Here is a 26,030-nt window from a genome sequence, read left to right as displayed (position 1 = left end):
AATCTTCTTAATTTGCCAGACGTTTATGTTTAGCTACATCTAAAGTAAACAATAAAAAAACAGCAGCATCTGACATTTCAGATTTCGAGCTGGAATTAAAATGAAAGCTTTTATAGTAGCAAATTCGTCCTTTAAATATACAGTAAAACTTGACTTGGAGCAAAACTTTTCAAAATAAAACGATCTGAGTGATTTATATGAAAAATAACCTGGATTGTTTACGCATTATAGATATTTTTGAATTGTTGACACATTTAAAGTACACAGTAATATAATAAAATGCAATTATAAAGCATTGGTAAATGTTTATTTCCATTTAATTGTTACATTTTGATATAAGAAGAAGAAGAAGCAGCAGCGGTGAAAGTCTTTGCTTCCAAAATATGACAGGCGGAGGGATACAAACTATTAACACATGATGTCGCCAACGGCCCTTCCTACTTCTCAGCTCACCTTCCACCAACTCCACACTGACGATCTGATTGGCTGAAGCAGCGCGGACGGCCGGCGCTGATTGGCTGCTCGTCTGTCAGTCAAAAAAGCAATGCCACTCAGGAAAGATTAGGCACCATTTGCCATAACTAAATAGTTACATTGTACATCAAGTAGCAAGAATTATTTTTATTGGCGGCCACCGCGGTAGGTGGAGAGTAACATCGGCTCTTCGTGAAATTATTTTCCACGTTGTGAATGCAAGAAAGTGTGACGTTTCAAACCCCGGTGCTGTCAAAACAGATGTGGATACAGAGCTCGGGTAAGTCTCTCTCCTTAGAGCCCACAGTTCACCTTGTTCTTGTTTTTGCTGCTTTTCCTGGCGAACATCTGTGTTGTTGGAATATTAGGACCTTTTTTTTGTTTTTGTCTCGTAGTTTGAACCGCCGTGGTTCCGGTAACTCTGTGCTCCCCCGCTTGGGAAAGCTTAACCAGTTTTAAACTAAAAGAGCAGGAAGACAAGGCTTCGTCCACTTTCCCAAGTTGATTTTAGTGCCACAAACACCCCTTTCCCACCTTACGCCCGCACCTTTGCATCCTGCAACCTTTATCCAGAACATCTCGTCGCCGGTGTGTGTGAGCTCTGCGCGAAACACCCCATTAGGAGCTGTCAGAGGCAGTTTACGGGAAAGCTGCCGTCCAGCTTTGGCCGCGATTCCTCTTCATTTTGTTGACAACTGACTTCACGCTGGAAAGACGCACGTGCACTTTATTGGCAACTTTTATTGCGCCATCAATTTTTTCGTGTGGCTTTGCATGACAGGTGGGGGAAGGTGCTGGCTTTCACCTCAGAAAAGCTGCGTGACACAGATCAGAAGCTCGTTGCGTGCTTTTCCTCATATCCTTGAAGCTATTGTGTCTGTTTGAATGATTCCGTCTCTCTCGTGAGCCCATTTCCAGCAATTGTGCTCTCATTGCCGTGCGTAATTGCACATCTCCCGGGAAAAGAGTGCCATCAAACTTCTAATTTCCTCCTCAAACCCGGAAACCATTTCACTCCTGGAAGCAGGCTGTAATGATGACATCTCTAGAGCTCCTGTGCAGTCAGGACTGAGGTTGTCTGGGGTCCTTTCTGCCTTCCTCCACAGCCCCTCAGGTATAGACAGGTGACTGGGGAATTGGGAGGCATGGAGACAATTTAAGGTGTATGCCTCTGAAGAGGCCTCTGACATGTCTAGAACTAGAAGCATGAAGAACAGTAATCTGTGACATCATTATCCAACGCTGCAAAGGGTTTTGCTGCAACACTGATGGATGAGAGTTGGCGCCGCAATTTGCAGGTCAGGTCCAGGTTTCCAAAGGAAAAGGCATCTCTGATGGTGCAGATGCTGAGTGGATGATGAAACAGCCCAGCTTTTAGGGTAGAGCACTGTAGCTGTGTCTTTTTCTGTTACCTCAAACACTTGAGATGGATCATGGAAAGAATCGGGGTCAACCAGGCCTAGATTTAGCCTGCCCCACTGTGGGGTGCAGGTAGAACATCAGGCTAGGTGTGCTGAGAGGGCGTCATATCCTTCTGAGCCCATAAAGTTAAAATAAAACCATAGTATCATCATATCAGCTCATCTATCTATGTATTTTTCTTCTCCTTTGATCTATTTAGTATGTCTTATGTGTTTTATGTTGAATGCTCTTTGACACCACTCTCTGCATTGCCGGGCTTGGGACGAGCACAAGTAGAACTCTGGTTTTTACCATGTCGGGGCTGCATTTATCTTTTTATTTCTGTCTGTCTATTTGTCCGTCTGTCCAGCCTCACGATTATTTAATTTTTTTAATCTTATTTATTTATTTTTTGTTGTATCTTGTTTGTGTGTGTGTGTTTATTGTTGTGTAATTTTGATTTCTTGAGTTGATTGGGGCCATCACATTTGGGGGAGCAGTCACAGCATTAATGCGAGCAGTGCCCCCCACCACTCACCCACAGCCATGCTTAGAGCTGACCTTGGGGTCAACTGAAGCACAATTTCTCAGTTCCAACAGGATTAAATTACAAGATGTATAACTTGATATCCGTTTGTAGACGTGAGGGAAACCTTCTTATGTGAAGATAAACCTGTTTGATCTGAGTTGACCAGTGTGGATAAAACATTTGTCTGTGAGAAGCTGATCTGGAAGTTAATCCAAAGTCTCGGGCACCCTCTGCTTCACTTTGCTCTTGGGTTAAAAGAAAACCACCAAACATCTACCTTGTTCTTGCTTTTCCTATATTTTAAAAATGATCCCACCAAACATGGACAAACCTGCAGGGGGTGCTAGATTCAGGCAGTGACCAGAGACCTCTCTCAGGAATGTGTTGCAAGTCATTCCAGAACTTTTTCACATGACGGCATAAATGGGGAACTGATACCCAGCAGGCAGGAAACGTTGGGTTTTAGTCAGCCACTCTAAGGCCTTCCTTTTGTCCTTTGAGGTGTGAGCATTATCTGGAGTTTGGCTGATTTAAACCAGCTCTGCTGTTTCTGACATTGTCAAGATACCAAAGCTTGTGCTTATCTGCTCTTTTCTTTCCATTGAGACACGGCTGTGCAGACGCTCCTGTGTATTGACCCAAACCTGGCATTATCAATGGGCATCACGATCATCGTCTTCCTCAGATTCCGCTGCTCTGCTCATGTCTGGAGGTTGGCAGACAAGCTCATCCTGCACTTAGGTTTGCAACCTGACACCTGACTTTTAAATTACATTCATGCAACAGAAATCTCTGGACCACTCTCTGTTTCATGTTTGTACTTACACAGTATCAGAATCCAAATATTGAACAAAGTATTGTAGCTGGACTTGTTCAATGAAAGGAGGCTTAAGCTCCAGATAACTTATGGGCTCAGCTCAAGTAATGGGCTTTTGTGTCCCTGAGAACCGTGACCGCAGGCGAAGCTGCAGCCTGCTCTCATTGACAGAAGGAGGCTCGATGCTGTGTGAAACTGGAGGAGACATTTTCTTTTCTCGTGAAAACAATCTTCCAATTAAAATGGTCAAATATCTGGTGAGGGAGCAGACCAAAACCTTAGAGGTTTCTGTCAAAATACAATTTTTTCCCCTCCTTCTCAAGATATTTGAAATCAAAAGGGGCTGTCGGTGACTGACCGTGTCCAAACGCACATCTGCCTGCTCTTCCAAGTTCATTCTCAAGAAGTTATCATTACTTTTGAAGTCTTTGGAACCGGCTAAGCCCTTAGTCACAACTGCCTTTATGGGTAGACAAGGGCTGTTTGCGGGCAGAAAATAGGTGTACCTGTACAGGGCATGCAGGTGGCCGCCAGGAAATATCAAGGTCGTAAACCGTTCGGTGAGCCTGCACAGGGAAAACGTTCATGCACATTTTTTTTACGAGCATGCTGCGGCCCATAGGTCGCGTCGTAGTGAACACGCAAGGGTAAGTAAAAGGGACGTAGGTGAGACGCAGGCGTGTCAAATGAATTTTTCATTTGTTTAGCTTCCCTAAATCCTGCAGACTGTGCCCGGGGCTTGTTAGGGCTGTTCGGGTGATAAGTGCAGGCTTTTGTGTGCAGTCTGATTATTGGAATTTAGGAAAGTGGACAATCGGAGCATAGATTTTGTGGGCATTCTACAAGAATCCTTCAGGCACTTGTGTATCAACTGCACACCCTGTACGAGGGATCTGCACACGGTCCGTAAGGAGCCAGAACTCGCTCCTCGCCATTGAATAGAGTGTGGCGTACAGGCATCACCCAAACGTGGTTGTGTGTGCATTAGCCTTACAAATGCTACACGATACACTTCCAAAATCCACAACAATGACACGTTCCATTTTCATGGTCAACCGCTGTCCAGGTGCATGTGATTAAGGCTTTAAATGCATGAACAGCTGCAATGGGACCTATATCTGATGTTGCAGCCTTTGTTATTTTCCTTTGCTTAATAATTTACTCTTAATAACCTGAAAGATTTTCAGATTGTCCTAAGAAGACCTTAAATGACGCAGCCTTCATAAGTCTTGACTTGCAAAGTCAAGTCTTATTTTTCAAAGTGAACCAGTAATTTTTATTACAATATTTTTACATCATCTTTGGATAAATCCAAAATAGTATTTAAACAGTATTTAGTGTAGTTACATAAAAGAGTTGAAGCTGAAATAACACATTAGTGGAAGATATATTAACTCTTTAAATTATATCTCGGTAATAAAACCAGCTCTTTATGCCGATGAAATTTGGCTCTGCAAATCTGGAATTCTCCTTTGTTTTATTTTTGTTACAGAAAGTAAACGTAGAAGCTTTTAGTAGATGATTAAACCTTCTGTTTTATCAAAAAATTAAATAAAAACAGTGGCATCTGTCCTGCTCTGATCTGTTTCTTGAAGGTTTTTAAAAAGAAAAGAGTAGGTTAACTTCCTGATGACCAGCAATGCAAATCTGTAGAGGACATTTCTAAACCTGAATATCTCCTGACCTCTGCATTCTACTGAATAACGCATTTTTGGTATCTGCAGAGGACATTTGGGGCTTCTTAATGATACCAAATATGAAGGAGTGGGGCTCTAGAGATTGTAGTTTTTGTGGATTAAAAAACTCTGGGAGTCAGGAAATTATACCAGGTTTGAAAATATTCATATTTTCTAATTAGACCTGTGGGGCAAATAGATCTAAAAGCCAAAGATTACAGTTGACTACAGTACCTGTTTTGGAAGGATGGCCTGTTTTGTAATAATTTGTGTTGAGTGTTTTTTTCCCCCTCCATGTTTATCCAAGTCTCTGTATGCAGGATGTTGAGGAAGATCATCAAATTCTTGCAGAAGATGAAATGAATATTTCTCTGTCTAGCTCATGTCCAAATGGAATGTTATGCAGGACAGTTTTTTTAACATTGGTTTACTACAATGCTGAAAAACAATGTATTTGCTGCTACCATGTTTTAAAAATTCTTGCTTTATTTCAACTTATTTTACCTTGTAACCTTTTGATTTGTAAAAGTCAGTTTTTGCAGGGTACAGCACTGAGTTATGTGTCTTCTCCATCCATTTGCGATGAGCTCATGGTCTGATAACTACATACTGTATGTGATATATTATGTTCTCTTAGGCTGGGTCCCAATTCTTCTCAAAAGAAATGTTCAACAATGGCATCAGTACTGATCTGGTGTGTTTGTGAAAAACTGATAAAGCTGCAGACCCTGTTTCCATTCTGAAACACGTGTGACTCCATGGTAATGTCAAAATGCAGACTTTCAAGCTGCTCACAGCTCCTGAAAGTCATAACTGTACTTACCACTGTCTTAGCAAAAGCAAGTAACCGTGGTAATGAAGTAAGCAGTAACTTTGGGAGGGACTTGCCAGAGTCTAGCAGCTGTTGTGCCAAAAGTTTTTTTCTTCTTCAAACCACAGCAGCTTACACTTGCAGAGTTATTACAGAAAGTAATAAAAGGAGCACAGCAAATGTTGTTGTGCGTCTGCTGGGTGACATTACTCATTCATTTTACAGTGCCCTTTGACTTTTATATGCTGAGAGTAAAAAAAAAAAGCTACAAAGATAATGTTTACAAGTTAAAATGGATTGATTGGACATACTGTTATGTCAGTGTTTTTAAGCACAATAACTAATCTCATATCACCTGACAGAATTTTTTGCTCTGACTGCTTTGCCTCATTACGACCCAAGTGCTTTAGAAAACTCTCCGGTCATCTTTTCATCTATTTTCAAAGTGTTCCAAGTGGTCTTTAAATTACGATTATGCTGTTTTTAGCCAAACTAAAAAAAAAAACGGTGTTGTTTTCTAAGACATAGTTTCTCCAGAGCGGCATTGGTTCATTCGAAATTTGCCATAGAGTTGTGGGCGGGACCATAAGTGCAGAGCAAACCCCGCCCCCTCTCACTCTCCTCGTTGATAAGAAATCAGAGCAGGGAGCTTGTGGTCAACCTAGCGTAATTTCTAAGTCACACATAAACTTTTTTCAAATGCTATGACTTCATTTACAAGAATTTAGATATAGTGGAAGGGAGTGGCAGAAGCAGCTGTGCTTAAGTGACCTGAGTCTTTATTGGAGGTAAAGGGTTTTATTTTCACCGTCCAACATCTTCTCAATATTGAACTCCATCCACCTCTCTTTTCATTGAGCTCTGGTTTTATAGCCTCGCCACAATTGGTTCAAACCACTGCAGAAGGAATGCAGGGGTTAACATCAACGAAACACCCCTTTCAAAAAATGGGTTTCAGCTGAACATTCAAAATGGCTGCCAAGCAGCTTAACAAACACTGGTCCAATCATGCGCTGGTGAGGAAGTAAGTAAGCAGAAAAACAGGTAAACTTAGGTGGACACAAGTAGATAAACAAGTAACAAGTGCCACTTTGTTACACTACTTTTAGGCGTTTTTCCTTACAGAGAAGGAGTGTCTAAGGGCAGGGATGCCCAGTTTATCCTAGTCGGTTTAGTTTAGTTTATTACCTTTTGAAGTCTATGACTTCATGATCTTTATGATTTCATGTTATTATACAATTACCGCTATGAAGCCCATTGAGCCGACTATTGTTGTAATATTGGGCGATATAAATGATATTGAATTGAATTACGGAAATACTCAGAAATGTAATTTTCATTAAAAAAAATGCCACAAGAACATGTTGAAATCACCAAAACGCGGTTTTGATCAGAGTGGGTCTCTAATGTCAATTTACCTGTAGACTGATTTTCTTTTTTCATCCTGACTCTTTGTGTTACTTTAAGAAATATCTACATAATATGCTGTTTTTATCTGTTATAGTTTTATCTGTAAGAAAAATAACAAAGCAGATTACATATAATCATGATCTTGGTTCACTATAAAATCTTACTGTTAACTTGTGTTGATGGTGCTAAGACACTATTTATCAGTATTATACATTTAAATCCATAATTGGGTTTGTTAAGCAAAAACTCTAATTGTATTTTGCAGAGCTGTGTCTTTGATTTCTTTGGTAATCAGATTCAATGTTGACTGACTTCAGGTTCACAGGAATAAAAGGAAATCAGTAGTTTAGGCTCTATAAAGGACCAATCTCTTTAGCTGCTGAATCGATGTTATGGAGGCAGACGTCTACAACCTTCTTTGATTTACCTGTTACCTTTCCATCTTGGCCTTAGCCTTGTCCCGTAGAACAGCTGTAGTGCTGGATATGATTTTATTTTTTATTCTTTTGTGCATTCACCTGCTGTGGAAGCATGTTTTTGTCTCGTGATGGCAGAAAAAAAAGGACAGGTGAGACGAGCACAACACATTTACTTCTGTCAAACCAAAAGCCTCACACAAGCCGTGCTACTTTTTAAATAGATGGAAAGAAAAAGGAGCAGAAAGGAGCAATTACTACCTGCTTTGCTCGTGTTGCTTTCATGGCCTCTTTTATGTGCCGAGCGAACGGCTGTTCCCACGCTGCGCGAGGAGAACAGGAAGAACTCAGTCTCACAGCAGGCCTCTGCCTTCTGCTATTATGGCTATGATTCAATCATTGCAGGGCAACACTTTACCCCAGCACACTGAGATAGGGGAGAAAAAAAACGTCCTCGGCTCTTCTCTGTTAATGGAACTTAAAGCCAAAGGTGTTTCTGCACAAAGAGGAGACCATCAGCCACTTCATGTGAGAAGCAGCAGCAGCCAGCCTCACCTCACAATCTGGTCTCCCCCTGCTGTGATTTCAAAATGTCTTCCCTTTTGTGCCTGCAGCCTAAGAAAGTCCTCCTAGTGACCAGGCAGGGTCTCCCGGGGCTCCCCTGAGCCAGAGTGGAAAAGTTCACAGCGTTACATTCTTGGGTTTGATTCATTTCCAATTTCATATCCCCAGGAAAAGAGGCAGAGGGAGGCAGATTGACTTAAGTTACAGCTTTCTGTATCTTAACAAAATGAAGTGCTGAGATAAAAAAAAATAAATAAATAAAACTAAAAACAATCCAAACTTATTGTTGTTCTTCCATGATTGAAAGAAGCGCTGGGTACACATTATTCAGACTGGCTTTATTACTTTTCAAAGCACTTGCATTGGCAATTCAAAGGCGTTTGCTGTGATGTGTGATCCCTTCTCTCAAACAAAGTAGCTCAGTGTTCATATAACTTCTCTGAGAGAAGTGGTAGGTGATCTCATTGCCGTTGTCTTTGCTTCTGTGTGTGGGTGAAGAAGCTCTCTCAAAGACAACAGAGGAAGCTGCTACATCTTCCTGCAGCAATGCCTAAAGTGTTGAAGGTGTTTCACCAATTACAGGTGTGACTGGATAATCCAAGACGAGGCGTTGACAGCTTGTCAGATTATGTAGCACTGACCCTCGTGTTTTTACCAAGTAACCAAGCATCTTCACACTTGGGAATGTAAAAAGAATGGTAAGATACACACTTGGTCTATTATAAAAGCATTCCCATGATGATTATGGCGTTTTTAGCCAACATCCAGTTGACTGTTTCATTTCCTAGGACATAATTTCTGCAGAACAGCAGTAGTTAATTAGAAATTCATCTCTGAGTTGGGGAACCATGCCCCCCCATCACCCATATCTGGTAGTTCTCTGTCTATATCCTCCTCTGGTAGCTTACAGCCCCTCACACCCCCAACCTAACATCGCTGGTGCAACAAAAATGGCTATATTGAAGCTATCCAGCCGTACATTTTTGAGCCAGATGCCAGCTCAGACGAGGCCTCTGCATGTGTTTGTGGCCCACCCACCGTATTTTCTTAGTAGTAAATACAATCTTTTTTCAAACTGCATTTTTTTATTTGCTTCTGATTCACAATGATTTGAATAAAAAAACCAGAAACACAGTTTTAAGATAAATGTTATTTATATGTGTCATCAATCGTGAGAAAAATGCTACAAAAACATGTTAAAAACGCCAAAAAAATCTATTTTTATTGGAGTAGGTCTTTAATGAAGGTAGCAGCATTATTATAATCTTTGCTGTAATCAGCTCTCACTTTGACAAAAGCCAATAGACGTTCAGAATCTGATGTTCTAAATACAAATCCTGGTATTTTTTAATGAAGTCTTAGTGTGAAAATCCTAAGATTTTCTATTCTCTAAAACCAAACACTCCAATACATACAAAGCAAAAGCAATTGTACATAAATTATGTGTATTTGTCAGAATACTTCAAAATCAAACTGTAACTTTTCATAGAAAAAGCAGAAAACAACAACAAAAAAGCATTTAAACTGGTATATCATTAGTGAATATTTTTTTTACTTCAAAAACTAAAACATTGTGTTATTGCTTTCAAATAATTTTGAATTTAATATTTTAAATCTAATATTTGTTGCACAAAAAAAGTTTTTACTGTTGCCTCAAAGAAAGTTCTTTATTCTTTAGCCCCCAGTATAAGTATCTCCTTCTTTCACCATTATGTGTTCTTCAGAGGACCAAGAAGCCTATTTTTTTCATAATTATCAGGTGGTCATGAAAATGAAACCATTTTAATTATTTCTTGGAAATACTGTATTCATTCAATCAACTGAAACACAATCTTTGCTTTTCAAGATTCTTTTTCCTATGCAGACCTGAGCTGTTGGCAGAATAAGGAATCAGGGAGAGCCAATCTCTTCCTTTTTGTGATATTTCTGGCACTGGATGAACCGTATGTACTCTGAGCTCAGCTATAATTTTACCAGCTTTTATTTTCAAACCAGCTGGGAACACTTGGAGAAAAGAAAAAAAATATATATTCAATTCAAGCATCAATCCAGCTTATGATAAGCTTTTCGTCTGCTAGACGTTCAAAGAGTCCCAGTCTGCCCTAATGGATGTCTGTAGCTTCTAAAGAGATGAAGTTGCAATTTTTCTGAGGTATGATGACATTTTGTTGACCTTTTTTTAATGGTTGGATAATTAAAAGGGTAATTTAAAAAAGATTTAATGCCCTGAATAAGAAATAAAGGAATACAGTGTTCCCTCATTCATCAATGGTGTTGCGTTCTAAAAATCACCTGCCATAGGTGAAATCCACAAAGTAGGATTATAGATGTTTTAAGGCTGGAACACTATGCTTGTGTATCAGACAGATATGATCATTTTCACTCTTTTCCCTCTTGTTGAAACTCTCAAAGTTCAAACCTTCAGATAAAAATAGGTCCAGTGTTGCAGAATGGAAACAAAGATCTGCTTGCGATTGAAGTATACCGTTTTTGTAGATGTTATAAGTTGAACGCATAATTTACCGGAGACGTGGCACAAAGGAGTTCAATGGACAATGTCAACAGCTAATCAGGATGCAAAACACACAGAATCAGTGTGCTGTAAAAAAAAAAAAAACGCTAAACGGCGAGACTGCAAAAAGTGAATCGCAATATAGCGAGGGACCATTCTTGAAACTATTCTGCACATACTTTTATTTTTTAGTGTAAAATCAGATGATTTCACGTGGGAGTCAGTGGGAATTTACTCCATCTGCAACCAGTCCCCAGTGGTTTTTGGCGGAACTACAACAGTTGGTACTTGTGGTTTGTGTCATATCAAGAAAATAGGAGGTTTGGACTTGATTATATATACCTTTTTATACCAATAGTTCTTTTCCTGCTACAAACATTTAATTGTATATAATTGTAATTATGGCTTCTCTAGTTTGACCGTTGAAGTCAAAGTGAAGAATAATAAATGGGTGGATGCCAAAGCACTGCCTTACTTGCACACAACTAATCCCTTCAGTAAAGCAAGCTCTTAATGAAGCCATCATCAGTTGCTGATTTAGGGGTTAACCCGCGTTTAAGGCAAAGTGTTCACAGAGAGGAGTCTTCAGGCCAAAGGTGATAAAGATCAACCGATGAGTTTTAAGAGAGACGTTTGTGTATTTAGTGAAAGTGCTTTTTTTTGTGATAATTTTAGTGATTTATGAGGCATTTATAGTAAGGCTGTGCTGAAAAAAAGGCTTTGCTCCACTTTTTTGTTTTTTTTTTCTGTTTGTGTTGGACAAGCTCCTCATCTGATTATGTAGAACCAGACTACTTTCTGAAGAATTTGTGCCAGTTAAAAAGCTAATTTTAAACCTTATATGGTGGGATTTGCAACTTCACCTCCTGTTTTTGCACTTAGGAACAGAAAAACTATACATTATCTAAAAAGGATCTAAAATTCCTCTATATATATATTTTTGCCATTGTTAATGCAAGTCATTACTTAAAAAGTCAGTCAAATTTCAGAAATCTCATATTTACTACTGTAAAGTGAATCAAGAAGCAGTGTTCCGCTGCAGATGCCAACATCCACGCATAAATGGATGTGATGTAAAAAGAGTAGGGGCGACTCAAATAGGTCCTGAAGGTCAAGAAATCTTGTCAACGCATGCCTTGCCCGTTTACCCCTAGATTTTTATGTCCTTCCCAATATTACTCACTCTACGGGGAGGAGAACCCTCCCCCCGTTCTATTGGATAGCATCATGTATTAAAACTCTGCTGCTGCGCACGTAAACACAACCGTGTTGCCCAACAGTGTTTAATCACACAAAGATCAAAGGTCAAAGTTAGCAACGGGCTAAAGGGTCTCCGTTACTGATCACATGGCTTTGCCAATCAGACAAAAAGAGGTTCATACAGAGGCTTGAATTAGGAATCATTGTCGTTTCCCAAAGTGTTCTTTATGTCATGGTTATAACTTGATTTTCACAATAAAAGGCATATATACCGTAGCAGAAAAGGCTGGAGTAGTGTGAAAGTGTAACATAGACAGAAATGTCTATGACTATTGGCCCTGAAAGAAGTCTTTTAAAGGTAGTTAAGACTTTTTTGTTTGTTTTATAGCAGTCTTAAAGACTACTAAAAAAAAGAGATTACGTCTTTAAACTATAAATAAAAACAGTAATGTATTTTATCACTGTTAAGTTCTCAAAATAATATATAGGAGAGGACATTGCAGTTCTGTTAAATGTTGTACTACAAAAATGTTATTAGTTGTCTAATTCTGCAAGAATGTAAACTTTGTTAGAAACATGTTTAATTCAAAAACTCCAGTTTAACACTTGCATGTAATAACTGATTATTTTGTTATTTTCAATATATTAGTGTTCTTAATCTCTACATGTGTTCATGTGGTTTTGCATGTTAAACTGATCATATTTTAATCTCAGATATTATAAAAGATTGTATCTGAATTTGATTTGAAAAATCTGCTTAAATAGTTTACTATTAAAACAAACAAAAAAAGAGAATCAAAACTGCAGCAATTAAATAAACTTTTAGTTCATCAGAAAAAAAAAGCTCTGGCTTGGAGCTGACATCTTTGCCACCTACAGTTTGACTGACAGGTAATCTATCAGAGTGCAGAGTCGCAACCCCGAGTGCTGAGATTCAAAGATGGAGAAGATATCGAGATAAATTAAACCTCCTTTTTCATCATATTTGTCTTTGCTCAAAGCTTTTATGGAAATTTTGCATGAATCCTGGTATTTATGTTGCTTCGACAGGATGCTGTAAACTGCAGGGATTTGAATACTGTCATGTGCCATAGTGAGAGTTTACTTAAACTTTGATTCTGAGACAGGGACTTATTTCTGTCTTCAGTAAATTTTGGCACCAGTCTTAAGTTATTGCTCTGTCATCAAACATTGTTATGTGAGAGTAATACCAACTTAACCGGTTTAGGCGCTGATATGGCTTCAATTTGTCTTTCTGCTGGTCTTCATCTGGCTGACTTGTGAGATGACGTGCTGTTTCATTGTGCGACAGATCAGTTTGAGGTCAAATTTCAACAAGTATTCATTAAAGCTATTGAGTGTTTAACAAATAGATATGATTCACAGCTGTGTCAGAAACGGTGCTGTTGAGAGGATGCAGTGGTTTACTAACATCATAAATGCTTCTGGCTTTAATGGGGTTTTTAAATTCAGCGTAATTCATGTGAGCTAACCAAAAAAACTTGTGAACCAAAGATCCATGGCTTTGTCTAGGACTCCTACCTGCATAAAATGACATACCCTTAGAAATGATCACTTAACTTTTCTCTAAGTCAGAATTAGTGATGCATCCTTTTTCTCTGCAAAGTTAAAGACCCACAAATGGTATTTTTGGTGTTTTTTACATGTTCTTGTAGCATTTTTCTCGTGATGGAGGGCATACACTAAGAAAATAAAGCATAGAATTGCATTTTGTTGTGTCTCTGTATTCAAATCCAGGTGAATCGGGAGCAGACAGAATGGATGGCATGGGGGGGTGGGGGCAAAAGCTTCCTGCTCGGAGCTCTCTGTAACGGAGAGGGGAAGGGGGGCGGAGTTGCTCCATGCCAATGGTCACACCCACAACTCCAAGGCTAATTTCTAAAAAATACTGCTATAGTTCTGCAGAAATTATATTCTAGAAAACGACTCAGGTTTTTCTTATTTGGGGGAAAAATACTGCATTATCATGAACAAAATACCATTGGGAATGCTTTTGAAATGGCTCAAATGATGACCAGAGTGGGTCTTTATGGAAGAGTCTCTAAACTTTCAAAATTGGCATGACTCACTAGTTCATAGCGTGGCAGTTAACATGTGAAAGTAGGCTCTAATGATATGGAACTAAGTTTATTTTGTTGCCTTTTGCAAACAGTTCTTCATGTCTCTCTATAGGAGGAAGGAGGGCTGTTGAACTCAAGTAATGCTGCCGAGTTGTGGCTAACTTGTGTGGTAAATGTTGGTCTTAGATTAATCAGCACTTCTTCTAAAGACAGCCTCCAATCTGCAGGAAAAAGTTCGATCTCAAATCTCTGTCCCTTCAAAGAAAGTCAACCGTAAATCTAAATTAGAATGGACTTTCCACAAAAGTCCAATTTCACAAAGCAACATAAATATTCCTTCATTTCTTCTCTACGTGATGGAGTCTCTCAGTGTTGAATAACTGGGAGGTCTTAGTTTTGAGGGTCTGTCATGTAATGTGAAGTGCCATAATGTGTTGTTAAATTTTAAGCAGAACACCCACATTTTTTAAAAAATTCACTTGAAACGTGGAGCTCTGATCAGGGTGTCCAACATGTGGAATCATTCCCTCTGAAAGCCCAACAACAGCGAGCTCTCCAGGTCTGTTGATGAGCTTTCTAGCATTCAGTGAGGATTTGTTACATAAAAGTTAAACCGATACAGAAAAGAATGAGTAGTAAATCCCTCTGTTGTTTTTGTTTTTTTAAATTTCTAAAAATACCTTCTTAGAAGACTAAAATACACCCTTTTCCTTGAAAAAAATAGTTGGAAAAAAACAGCTTTTGAGCTGAAATGGAAATCTGCACTGACCCCTTTTTGACTACTAGCTGGAAACAGATTAGCAAATGAAAAGACTGAGTTTATGTAACATTTATTTTGGTTAGAAATTGTAAAATCTGCAGGAATCTGCTGCTCTCGTAACATTTCATCTCCGGGGTTTTGTGATGCTTTCTGATTTCCTGTCTGTGTGGTGGCTGCTGCATTTTATCCAGATTAAGTTGCATTTTTCTTCTTTTAATATAATCTTTAGCAGCCAAAGAGGTCAGTCGATTTAAAGCTGGCAGGATGGACATTGTGCCGGCTATGTCGAAGGATCAAAAGTCAGGGTATCTGGATCAAAGACACAACCTTCCGCTGTAATGTAGGCTAAATTCAATCTAAACCCAACACAATTTGCAGGATTAGCTTTTAATAAATAGTACTTTACCAGCTAGTCGCTGCTGCAATCTCAGGGACACGGCTCTACACAAACGCTGATGTGGCTGTGGCAGTAAAATCTACTTGTGCCCAATATTAATCCAGAAATATGGTCTTTTGTGGAAAATAGTCATAGGAGTTGTCTAGAGTGTCACTGCTTCCTAATACTTCTACAACAAACTTTACACTTGTCTAAATAGGTGTGTGGTCTTTAAAACCTGAAGGAAATGGAATTTCTCAACATAATACTGTAGACATTTTTATTAATGAAAAATAATTTTGAAGTTTTGGCACACTGATACATTTCTTTTCATCATTTGGCAGGCTTTCGTGGCTCCTTAAGAGCTTCTCTGCCAAATGTTTACATTTCATCCATAATAAAGCTTTCACACACTGCATGCATTTTTTTTTCCGGAATTGTTACGCATGAGTTATCTGTGTTTTCCTCAGTCATATCCCTCCTTAAACCTTAGTCACATTCACCCAAACTGGAGCTGACCTGAACGGGTGCTGCCTCTTTTTGTCTGGGTCCCTCATAGGCCTTGCATGTTGTATGAGGGTTCAGTAGGACTTGTTGCTCACAGCATACCCGTAGAAAGTAATATACGTGAACATTTTTGCTCTACGGGCTCTCAGAGTGGTTTGAGACCGTGATATCTTATGTGGGCCATCGGGATGCCAGTACAAGTTTTAGCCCATTTCTTTGCCTGCAGACAGCCCACATCCACCCGTAAAGGTAGCCGTGACTAAAGCTTTAGGAGCATGATTATGGTGGCCGTCGAAGCAGCTTATTATTTTAGAAAAGATGACGCAGAACAGTCAATTGATTGGACAGTGAGACGTTAAAAACGACCAGTGGTAATACAAAATCCCCACAATTTAAAATACCCTCCTAAGTTTCTGTTATTCATCTTATTGTTTTGTGTTGACTGAGCAGCACAAACAGCACAGACCTTGCTAACCATCTACTTTCATTGCTGTACTAAAGCAATAAAACTACAGTTTGATGTGGGCTGTAAATCCTCCAATGGAAAGTTGTTGACATCTTCATTAGGGTGTGTCTAAAAATGGAGTATTCTGCAACTAATATTTACATATGAACAAAAAAGCTATTAGTTGCACATGTTGTAGCACAAAAATGCACATTTTGAGAAGACTACAAATGTTTAATCTCTCTTGAACAAAACATCCTTAAAAGCTCGTCACTTAATTCAAAATCTTATGCTTGAATCTCTTCTGCTTTATGAAGTGCCCTCTTTAAACTTTTTTGAAACACATTAACTGTCCTTATTTTGATATATATCCTGACAAAAGCGTCTTCTTTAGCTCCTTCTGTTAAATGTGATATATTTCATAACCATAAATGTGATCATTTATGGCACAGCAGGACTCTAAGATTACTGACATAGCCAGAAATCCAGCGAGAGCTGCCAATACCAAGGGGATTAGGGAATCCGAATCGGCTGCATTATATTCATCTTAGATTAAGGCTCCTCTGTTCGATGACTCAAGCTGCTGTCCACACTCTGCACACAGAAGGTTTCATAGGAGGTCATGCTTGTATTGTTGCCAGAGAGCACTGATTCACCGCGATTAAAAACCAAGATATGAGCAGAGAAAAGAAGTCGGAGCACGGATCAAGGAGCACTGCACACCTACAAGACCACAGCAGGTTTCAAGAGAAATAAAGATATGTTTCTTTATTTTTTTTAAGACCATGCATTTGCTTATAACGGTGAATAAGCTCTGTTACATCATCCAGTACCGAAAAACCCATGGATTGATCTTTCTTGACAAGTAGAAAAAATTCAAATCAGAATCACTTTGCAGGCTAAACATTTACATTTGAACTTGCATGATGAACTACCTTCATTAAAGTGCAATAAAAGATTAATCCAAACTAATGTCTTTTGCTTTTGTACATTTTTCTTTTTTTGTGTATGTGTGATTCATTTGGTATATTCATATGCTGATGGCTGCACACTCACAAAAACCATTTCTTTCTTGGAACTATTCCGCCAGTTGACATTCGGATGCAGGCCATGGTTGGCTTAGGAATTGGTCCTGCTCCTTTTCTTTGCTCATCCATGCTGCCGAAATGTATGGTCACCAGCAGAGATATAGAATGTGAGTGCCAGGTGGTTTTCAGACATCAGGCATAAGATAGAAAATATCTTTAATACAAAAAAAATATTATTCGTCTTATTCTAATTGATTTGTGATTATATTTAATCATTCACAATGCAAGTATTTTGCCAATGACTATTGAACCACAAAAGATGAAAATGTTCTATTTATGACCCTCTGATTAGACACAGTATTATGAGTTTATACTATAGGATAGCAGCTGATCCTTAAACAGTACTTAAATGGTTTAAAAATAATTTGACTAAAGTAAAGTTTTGAAAAGAAAAACTTTGTCCCACCACCACAGTGCTTTTGACTATTTGGGACAAAACAAGTCTCATAAAAGAAGATGAAGAGATTTATGTGGTCAAGATTAGGTTAAAAGGAAATTTTACTTTCTAAAAGCCCTTTTGGGATTGCCAACTCCAATAGATGTGGACTTTGTGGGGTGAAAGTAATATGAATCTGGAGAATTCAGCCCCACTGCAATGTCACAATGCGAACAGGGTTATGATGGCGTGAGAGCAGGGCCTGCTGGCCAGCACTCCAGCACAGCTGAAATAGCAAGGAGAGGAGCCAGGAGCAGAAACTTTATATCCAGGCTGCTCACAGCCTCCCTGACTCCTACTGTACCCTCTAAACCAGGGGTCGGGAACCTAAGGCTCGCGAGCCATATATGGCTCTTTTGATGGTCACATGTGGCTCGCAGACAAATCTTTAATTCAAATTTTTTTTCTTCATTAGACCAGTCCTTCTCGTGCGCGATGCGATGGCAGAGGCGCGCAGTAGTAGCGGTGCTTAGAGAGACAAATCTGCGCCAGCACTAGTATAAGTTTAAAATTGTCTATTAATTCACAGAGTTTGTACCACCCGGAAACCTGTGAATTGCCGTGCCTAAAACTGCGCGCTCCCGTCTCTGAGAAAGAGCGCGCAGTTGCGGGGACGGGATGTGTGAGGGAGAAAGCAGAGGGTGGGGCTGAGGTGTTGTGGGGACAGGCAGCAGGTGAATCGCGCAGGGATTGTAAATACGTAAAACCCGCTATCCGTCACTCACTGCAGCGTGTGAGTGTGTGTTTGGCTCCCCGTCTGCATGTGATCAGTCCGTTACATCTAAAGAACATTCAGACCTACGATCACGTTTAAAGTCTCAACGCCTGCATGAAGCAGAAACTCACCACGTAAACCAGACTAGACCATCAGCAAAACTACCACGAGAAATACTCATCATTTATTAGAAACAGCATAACAATGTTATTAAAAAGAATCCACAGACTTATTGTACTTTAAAAAGGTTGAAATTACATCAAATGCACACATTCACTTGTATTTTAGTTTTAAACATATTGTCGCGGACTGAGTTGGGTGGCTGTTGGGCCGCGTTAAAAGTTCTGGAGTTCATTGACCGCATCAAGCAGAGAGCTGATTGGCTCTCAGTTCTGTCGCTCAGCCTGTTGTTGGGTAGTTTGGACCAATGGGGTTCAGCTATGGGCCGAATAAGGGAAATGGGAGGGCTGCAGCGGGAGCAGGGGAATATAAAGTTGGGAGACGCGCTCTCGTCTCGTCTCGGCGGGAGAGACTCAGGAGTTGCTGAATTAATTGTTCGGCGTTTGTCGCGGTCTGCAGTAACCCGAATAAAGAACCTTAAAAGAGGTTAAGTCTCCGTGCCTCAGTGTGGGAAAGGGACACTACATTATTGTATGGCTCTTTCGAAATTACATTTCAAAATATGTGGCGTTTATGGCTCTCTTGGCCAAAAAGGTTCCCGACCCCTGCTCTAAACTCTTTCTTTCTTGCCTTCTCACCTCCAACTTTCCCTGGATTTTATCTCAACTGTACAAATTCTTTTAAATCTATTATAAAGACCTCTTTCTTTTTCTGTAATCTGCTGCCTTCACACCATTAATTTTCTCCCTCAGCTTTTATGCCCTTCTTGTAAAGTACGACCAAAGGTTAAGGTCTCATTTGATTATTTGAAGGTTTTAAGAATGTCCTCTGCTGGGGCGTGGCATCATTTTACGGTTGTGCATCCGTGGTGATGCAATGGGACCCTCTGCTCAAAGCTCATTAAAACAGCCAAAAACTAATGTGGAAGGACCTTGTGGGGCTGAAGGGAGGAAGGTGTAATAAGGAGAAGGCTTGATAATCACTGTTCTTCTACTGTTGTACAATGAAAATAATTAGTTGAAGGTTTAAGGGAGAGGAGGACAGGATTTTAGACATTTATAACTTACGGTACGACCGAAAGGCTGCAGAACTGAGACTTGCTTGTTAATGTTTTTATTCATTATAAAAAAAACTGAAGTTCAGTCACACGTACAAGTTTGATTCACAACAGGACTCCTTTTTTTGGGTAGTCTTCTTCATTTGGCTAATATGTAAGTTTACCTAAACTCTGGTGCAGAAAGGAGAGGAAATGACCTAAGCTGGTTGAAGGGGAAAAAACAGCCCGCAGTAGAAAAATACTAACTCATGGAAAAAAGAAAAATGTTTAGGTTTTAGGGCATAAATGATATGTAGATCAGAGCGAGATGCCCTTCTTACTACAAATAAAGACTAAGCTTGTTTTCTTCTTCGTGTGTTTTTCATGCTCTATTGGCTAAATCTTGGTTGATGTTCTCTGAATTACTATAACACTTTGACCATTTATGCAATTAATGTAATTCTGACGAACTCTGAAGCTAAGAAAAGGAGCTTTGTGTCAAGATGCTACACTTTACTACTATAAAGCTGCTTTTCTCAGCATCAAAGTTAACGTCAATTACGTAAACACTTTACTAATGGGAAGTGTTGCTTTTTCTGTGCTAGCTAGTTTGTCCTTTTTAACTTTTTATACTTTGAAAAATGGTTTCCATATATGTGGTGTTGAAGTAAAATCTTGAAAACCAGTTAACCAGTAAAAAGCAGAAAAATCTGCGTTTGGTATATTATTTCTTTGTTGCAACAATGTTTTTTCTGTCAAAGATGCCTATAACATTAAAACATTTGCTTATACCAAGACATGTAAGAAACATGCATATATGGAATCAGCAATTGAACTAAATCTGTGATTTGCACCCATGACATTTTTCAAAATCTTTTCTGCCCATGCTAAACATCTTCTTCAATGTAGCAGTTGGCTTTTGTTTTAAGCCTCTGGAATTTACAGGGGCTGACACTCAATCATAGCCCCTGCTGCAGTTGGTGTTCACTCCATGGATTGGTATGTTAGATTTGCTCCGCCTGTAAAGTCTTCACTAAAACGATTTCTGGAAAAGATGGAGAGCTCAAGTACCATCTTGAAACTGTGGGCTCGTTCCATGTAAATGGGATGTCAAGGGTAATTTGCAAAGTGGGCTTCCCTAGAAGACTACTTTTATAGAAGATATTTCCCTCACTCTTTGAAACACTCAAAAACCGTTGGGAATCTCCTACAGATTCGTTGACAAGCTCTGCAGGACAATGTGGGGGACTTCTCTTTGTCCAGACAATCTGGAACAGACTGCACGCAGTTAATCTCTGACCTCGTAGGACTGCCAGGAAGGCTACCACGACTGGCCTTTGCAATGAGACCCGTCTGCACTAGTATTGGCAGCAAATGCAGTAGAACCTGAACATGCGGAGGAACGTAATGTTCACCAGTGAGTAAAGAATATGCCAATAAAAGTTGGATTGTTTCAAAGTTTAAAGTCGACACAAAGAACGCTATGCTCAAAGATGGATTGTCAGAGTTGCACATTTCAGTTATTTAGTAGAGATTATCTCCAAAATATGAATGCTAGCATTAATAAAATTCCATAGGGGTCTTGAACACAATCCGTTTAGTACATTTTTGTTACTTATCCAACACAACAAGGTTTGTACGGCTGTTATGCCTGTGTGTTGTTCTTCCACAAACTACTTGGCAGAAAATATTTGACAAATTGTTCATGGACTTATTCCACATGCTTAGCTCTCCTGCTCATTGATCCAATGCAGGCTCTTTGAAAATATGGCACCATGTAAAAGGTAAAAGAAAGATGGTTTTCAGCTCTACAAAGGTTTTTTTTATGCCAAGAAGTATTTTTAACAGGGAAAGATAATGTTAAAAAGCATTTTGATGCTGACATTACTTCATTAAGTCATCAAATACTTGACTTGCCTCCTTTAAAAGGCATAACTTTACTAGTCTGTCTCTTAGATGCATATCTGACACATCAAGGTTTACTGGAAAAGAGGGATGATTGTCCTCTCTCCAACCCTCCCACAGTTTGTAGAAGCAGGAAAAATAAACTGTCTGGTTTCTTTTCTATTGAAACTAATCCCGATTTAGGATTTAAAAGAAAACTGATTCATTGAATTAATTTTAGGCACAAAATATATCAAGAAAACATTATTGGTACATGTAGAACCCATTAAAAGCTTTTAGAAGACGCTAAATTTGTCCTCAAAGTGTTGATATCCTGGCGGCTCTTAAAAGTGCAGCTGAAATCCATTTCTCTGCCTTAACGTTGAAACCCAGCTCCCTGCATCAGCAGAGCGTCTTCCACAGTCAAAAACACAGCCGGGCTTTCGGTCGATAAAGTGTTCTTATTTTCTGGCGGGCCTTGTCAGGGCAGGCATTAGATAACGTTTTATTTGATGGTGTTCAATGGCTGACTCGTCCTCACCTCTCGCCCAAGCCTCTCCTGCTCTCCAGCCCACACGCGCTCCCATGTAAAACCAAATGCACACAGACATCCACCCACTGACTCACACACACACAATCAGAAACACACACTCTCTCCATCCTTCCTCTGGAGGATTCTAGCAGTTGTTTATGTTATTGAACTGGTTATCACATTACAGCTGGAACATCACCAGGCTCAAAGAGAGAGTCCTCCTGCTCTCCCAAGAAAGAAAAGAGAAGCAGTGAGTGCGAAAGAAAAGCAAATGCAGCAGGGAGACTAGATAAGAATATTTAAAAAAAAAACACCTTTGATTTTTTTTCTTTTTCCTTTTTTTTCGGCACAAAAATACATGAAGCTTTAACCAAATCAACAAGTACACTTAATGTTTCTTTGTCTCGTGCTATGTACCCTCTGGACATGTAATGCAGAACCCGCGTTCAGTGCATTTTTGAAAGCGCTTTTAGCATACGCTGTTCACTCTGGACTGTCGCTTTCCGATACTCGCTCAGAGTTGGAAGAGGCTTGGTGCGAAATGTGGAACTGGTGCAAATCCTGTGAATCTTGCTCCAGGCTTTTTCTTTCACACCTCTATACCGATATGTGAAAGACTCGGTGTCAAGTAATTCCAGCTGGGCAAAAACCGCATTTATTCATTTCTCCTTCATGATCAATTTTCAAACGGTTGGGATTCCTTTTTTTTTTTAAAGGACGCTACTCATTTGTCACTACCAAATCTGAGTCTCTTAATTGGTCAAAGTTCAACTGTATAACTTTCAACATGCGTTCAATGGCCACACAATTTGTACATAGAGCCCAGAAACTGACTTAAAAACCGCGATAATTTTGAATGCGGAAGCCCGAAATGTTCACATTGAATAGACTTTTCATTGGAAGTGGTTGCTGAAACCCACTTTTCAAAGCCCCATGTGAACGTAGCATTACATCTTAGTCTTTTGTCCCCGAAAAAACTCATATCCATACTTTAGGTACACATAACAGATCCACTGTGGTTTTGATATGTTGGGAAAAGCTGGAAAATATTGTAAATGTAAAACATGAAGCGGTTGTCTTATTGTAAGTGAATTATGTGCAGTTTTATAGAGCTGAATTCACACTGTGACAGTAATTGAACAGTTTTCCAATCAAACTACAGACGAGGAGGAAGTCTTTATTTTTACTGTGCTCTGATAAAACATGTGGCAGGGCAGCCGCCAATACTCTAAAGAATTCAACATAAAGGATCTAAATAAGAGTTTAAAAACCAATGCATTCTGTTGTAATGTCTCATTTTGTGTCTCAGCTCAAATAAACTTCCAGTCTTTCTTTTACCAAAAAAAAAAAGTTTTCGGGATGCGATATCAAAGGTTGTAAACTGGTTGTGAATCATTTCTTAACAGGTAGCTAATTACCTAATGCATGTAAGTGAAAAGAAATAAAGGAAAAGGTGAGTCAAACTTTGACCTGGGTGTTTTCCCTGCGCATATTAAAAAAATTAAATAAAATAAAATCAAAATTTGGGAATATGTTGCAAAAACGATCTTAATGAGTCTTAACTCGTAGACACCCTGGTTTGTGTGATAGCTGACAGAAAACAGCAAAGACCCCCACTCCAAGTCCAAGATTTTTGACAGACAAGCTTTCAAATCAGTTGGCCTGTCCTGATACCAGTACATGGTATTTGCATTTTGTGTTCTGTCCAGGTATTCATTAAAAAAACCTCTTTACTAAAATATTAAGAAACGTATGCCATTTTAAATGCCCAGGGAAATAAAATGTCTCTTGATTTTCTTGTCTTTTTTTTTCTGATCAAACCCAAAAAAGTACTTTGCTTTAAAATCCTCTCCTTCTATCCAGCTCTTCTTTTTTTTCTTTCTTTTTTGCACAAAGATACTGCCTGTCCTAAATATCATGCATTTTCATTTTGCTAAGAACTTTTTCTGACAAAAGCATTTGCCAAATGTTTTAGTCGCTCCTGGTATCTCCAGATTTGTGTATGAGGCTCCTTTGATGGAGCCTTTCTTTCTCCATCAAAGGAGTTCTATCACTGTGCTGCTGGAAGGCCTGAGCAGCAGAAAAGTTTCTCTCTTAACAGTTGAGGAAGAATTGTTCAAACTCTGAGATACTAAAAAGACGTCAAGTCCCATTTTGAACAGTTGACTTAGAGACACACTGATGAAAATCATGTTTTTGGTGTGTTTTTTTCTGATGATGGGCATATTTAAAGAAAATTAAGCTTAAAATTGCATTTCTGAGAATTAATTTATTTAAATCTTTGTGAATCAGGCGCAGATGAAAAAGCTCCCTGCTTGCTCTGCTCTGCAACAGGGATGGGAAGGGGTGTGGGATGGCTCAGTGCCAGCAGTCCTGCCTACAACTCAGGGGGTTTTCTAACAAACTACTGCCACTCTGCAGAAACTATGTCCTAAAAATTACATTTTTTTTGGCTAAAAACAGCATAATTAAAAGACCACTGGGAATGCTTTTAAAATAGGTCAAAAGATGATCGGAGTGAGACTGTAAATATGAGCTCTGGATTAGAAGATCCACGTTTTGGAACTGTTGTTACATTCGTGGAATTTGAAGTGAATACTAGGTTGGTGATTATGGATTCAAATGTATAGTTTTTCTGCTCACTTCAGTGACGGGCAAAGGGCTTTACTCTTTTTACCCTTTGTTGTGGCTCAAAAATAATAAAGACAGTATTTATTTATTTATTTTTTTGCATCATTTTAATTTATACTTTTTATTAGGTGAACTTTTTTTCATTTTTAAAAATAATACTGGTGCTATAAAATAATATCGAACAATATTACATATTATGCATTCATAAAGTCATAAGAGAGAATATCAAAGGCACTGACCATGCCGTCACTGCCCTTATGTCAACACCACACAAACCCAGTCAATTGCTTTCTATGCCCAGCAGTGAAGTCACTGGGTTCAGGAACTCACAGGGGTTGTTTTGCCCACTTTTCTTTTCACTAGCAATTCGAATAATTGCAAAATCAGGATAGAAACACAAACAAAGCAGGACATAAAGTCAAACTAATTAAACTGATCTGCCTGTCCAGAGCTCAGACCTTCTAGCTCTTGGTCTGCATGGACCTAAAGAGCAAAGCTATATGCTTTATTTTTGTGGAAGCCTGAACCTCTGCTGTGTTGCCACAATAAAGACGTGCACCAAATCCGCTTCTCAGTCGTGACAATAAGACTCTGAATCATAATTTTTTCATTTAGTTGGAGAAGGTTACAGAGCGTTCAGTCCCTTAGCAACAAGCTACTTTTTCACACTTTCATAGGGCTGGGTTAACTTAATATATGCAATATTCATTTATTGATTTTCTTTAGTTGCAATTTTAGTTTTTTCAGGAATCAAACATATACTAAATGTAAGAATTACATTTTTATCAATGAAAGGTTCACTTTAATATATTGTGAATTAATACTAGGACATTTTTTTTAAATAATTCAGTATTTTTGCAGGACAAGACAGCCACAGCCTGTCTTGTCCTGTAGTATTTGCAGTTCTTTATTCAGTGTCCATAGTTTTAAAGCTAAAAAAAAATTAAGCCAATAAACAGAAGTCGCTGCTAATCGACTTAATTTTTAAGTTAACTGATAGTTAACTTTGTGGTACTTTTAGTCCATTAAACTGATAAATATTTTTTTTACATTTTAAAATAACTGTTAGATTACAAAAAGATTAGTAAAGGGGAAAAATCCTTTTTTTTTTTTTTAAAGAAGACATGCTCTTGTCTGACAGGAAGGATCATAAAATCTTACATTAATATACTGAGAGGGAGACGGTGTTTGTGTGAGTAGGTGGCTGATAGAGTATGGTGGAAGGCATTTCACAGAGGACTATTCCTCAGGAGTCACAACAGGTGTGCATGTGTGTGTGTGTGTGTGTGTGAATTGCTGAGGGGAATTATGAGCTGGGCACTAAAGGGAGGCGGAGAGCCGGAGTGCTTATGAAGAGTCCCCTCTGCCCCACCTGTAGCCTGTCAGCTGTTGTGAGCCTGTTAAACGTCAGCTGTTTCTGAGGAGAAGTGTGTGTCCGTATGTTAGTCAAAGTCAGGGGGCTTGCAGAAGTTATGGGGGGGGGGGCAGGCTGTGCTCCCTTTGCACATCAAATGCCTTGTCGCCTTTGGGGATTTGCGCGTGCACAACACATCGCTTTATGCCAGCATCCAGCACCATGATGTCCTGCTCTTACTTTGGCTATTTCCTG

The 26,030-nt window shown here is 39.2% G+C and overlaps 1 protein-coding gene across 1 annotated transcript in view; it reads left to right on the top strand.

Moving 5' to 3' along the window:
- Positions 1-531: 531 nt before the first annotated feature.
- Positions 532-26,030, top strand: part of LOC101174373 (myocyte-specific enhancer factor 2D homolog) — a 107,264-nt gene continuing 81,765 nt past the window's right edge. The window contains exon 1 of the mRNA XM_020710361.2: positions 532-754. The gene's annotated coding sequence lies outside the window, so the exon portion shown is untranslated. The remainder of the gene's footprint in view (positions 755-26,030) is intronic.

Source organism: Oryzias latipes, chromosome 16 (genome assembly GCF_002234675.1).
Source record: "Oryzias latipes chromosome 16, ASM223467v1".
Classification (NCBI taxonomy): domain Eukaryota; kingdom Metazoa; phylum Chordata; class Actinopteri; order Beloniformes; family Adrianichthyidae; genus Oryzias; species Oryzias latipes.
Note: the sequence above shows the minus strand (reverse complement) of the source record. Positions and strands in the feature narration are given on the sequence as shown.